The sequence below is a fragment of the Podarcis gaigeae genome, assembly GCF_964106915.1.
Source record: "Podarcis gaigeae genome assembly, chromosome: 2".
NCBI lineage: Eukaryota > Metazoa > Chordata > Lepidosauria > Squamata > Lacertidae > Podarcis > Podarcis gaigeae.
This window is the reverse complement of record NC_139679.1, coordinates 54,260,803-54,263,330: the sequence shown is the minus strand read 5'-3', so window position 1 is coordinate 54,263,330 and position 2,528 is coordinate 54,260,803.

The following is a 2,528-nucleotide window of genomic DNA, read 5'->3' as shown; positions in this document are numbered from 1 at the left end:
CTGAAAGAATAAGTGGGACATGTATTAATCTCTCAACTTCCTTTCAGCTGTATGTAATTTTCAAAGATGAAAAAAGCTACCCCCCCCCCCCCCGTTTCCAGGACTAACATGAAACTGTGCAGCTCCTTTGTTGTTTTTGCTATTGGTTGCTGCATGTTGCTTAAGTGATCTAGTTAACGTTACAGTATTGAATTGTGGTTGTTTGTATGTTACTGTATTTGTTTTGCAGTATTAGTAAGAAATTGTTACCATGTTATTGTTTCGCTATATTGTTATGCAAGAGTTTTTTATGTTTTATCGTTTAAAATGTATTACTGCTTTCTTCATTGTATGGCACTTCAGCATGGTTTTTGTCTGTGGAAAAGTGAACTAAAAATGAAGGAAGGAAGGAAGGAAGGAAGGAAGGAAGGAATGTGATGCAGTTACCACACATATACATCAGTACCTGCAGAGGACTATTTCGCACAATTCCATCCTCTCAAAATGCAGGGGATAAAATTAAATGAATTAAGCTTGCATCCATGTGTAAGTTTCATACTACCTTGTGGGGGGTAGGCCTGCAGTACCCATTTTTCCATGAAGCTTCTTGGATTCACATATTGGGTGAGCATGAGATTTGGTCCTCCAAAGAGAGCAGTGATGAACACTTGGAGTGTTATTTCCTTATAACAGAAAACCGGAAAGGGGAGTTGCTGCCACCTAGTGCCCTTACTGAAGAAGATCGCCAAAGAATTGATGCTTTTGAATTATGGTGCTGGAGGAGACTCTTGAGAGTCCCATGGACTGCAAGATCATCAAACCTATCCATTCTAAAGGAAATCAACCCTGAGTGCTCACTGGAAGGACAGATATTGGAGCTGAGGCTCCAGTACTTTGGCCATCTCATGAGAAGAGAAGACTCCCTGGAAAACACCCTGATGTTGGGAAAGATGGAGGGCACAAGGAGAAAGGGATGACAGAGGGCGAGATGGTTGGATAGTGTTCTTGAAGCTACCAGCATGAGTTTGACCAAACTGCGGGAGGCAGTGGAAGACAGGAGGGCCTGGCATGCTCTGGTCCATGGGGTCACGAAGAGTCGGACACGACTGAACGACTAAACAAACAAAACCTCGGGTTACATACGCTTCAGGTTACAGACTCCACTAACCCAGAAATAGTACCTCAGGTTAAGAACTTTGCTTCAGGATGAGAACAGAAATCGTGATCCGGCGGCACGGCAGCAGCAGGAGGCCCCATTAGCTAAAGTGGTGCTTCAGGTTAAGAACCGTTTCAGGTTAAGAACGGACCTCCGAAACGAATTAAGTACTTAACCCGAGGTACCGCTGTACTGTATTCCACATGACAACAAACCTGAAATAGTAAGTTTCACCAAAGATTTGTGATTTACAATGCGTCTGCACAAATAAAAAATAAGCAGGAAAAGTGACCCCTCTTGTCTCTTTATCCCCTCCACTGCTTCTCCACCTCCCATAGCTTGCCTGTAGGAACACAGAAGTGCTGCACTATATTTATGAATTATCACACCATGACACTTTTCTTCCTGCCCTAGTTCCTTCTCTTCCCAGAGACTGCATTCATTCCCACTCTGACTTGTGAGCAGAAGAAATTGATTTCCCCCCTTCACCCCTCAATGGGAGGAAAAATGGATTTGAAAGTAGGTTTAATAAGAAAAAAGTGCAGGGGGCTTTGTTTTGTAGTCCTCCTTCTCCCACAGTGGAGAGAAAGCGATTGTCAAGGCTAGCGGTTCCTCTGCTCTAAGCTGATGTTGGCAGACAGAGGAGTTGCACCCTGACCCATTATCTTCATTTGCTTTGTTTTAGGTAAAATAATGTGTTTCTCACATTCAGGGGAATGTGCTGGGGTGGGAGAGATACGCATGCCCAGATGACTTGTTTATTGAGCATTCATCCTGATTTGTTTGTGGGGAGGCTAGATGAAGTTGTGTCAAGGAAATGCTATCCCATATTTCACAGTGCATCTTCCTATTACTTTTCTTATTGGAAAAAAGCCCAGTCCTTTGGAGAAGCGGGCTTCTTGTGCAAGACCTGCCAGTCAACTGGAACTGCACCACTCGAATTTGCTGGTATGTGATTGAATCCCACCTAAAAGCAACAATGTTCTGGAAATGCAGAACTCCACTTTTGAAGCTCCTATAGAAGAGATTGAAATTTTGAACTGGGCCAGGAGTCTGGAATCAAAATGAATCCCCACCTGAAATTAAGGAGGAGTACAGATGGAAAAATGGATGTTATTGTACTTGCGTGTTATATAAATTGCCTCTTGTCCACTTAAAACTTTTACACAAGCAGAGGTTTGATCATTTTTCTGCTGAAACCATTAAGAGGGAAACTACAATTCATTCTCAGGCATGCAATACACTTTTTTTTTTTACACTTAGTTTGTATCTGGTTGGAGGAAACCATCTAATGTAAAGTATGTTATGTTGCTTACCCATACACAAGAATATCCCTGTGAGCATAAACATTGCCCTCCTAAAGTTTGTTTCAAACAGAGACCACCACCATTCA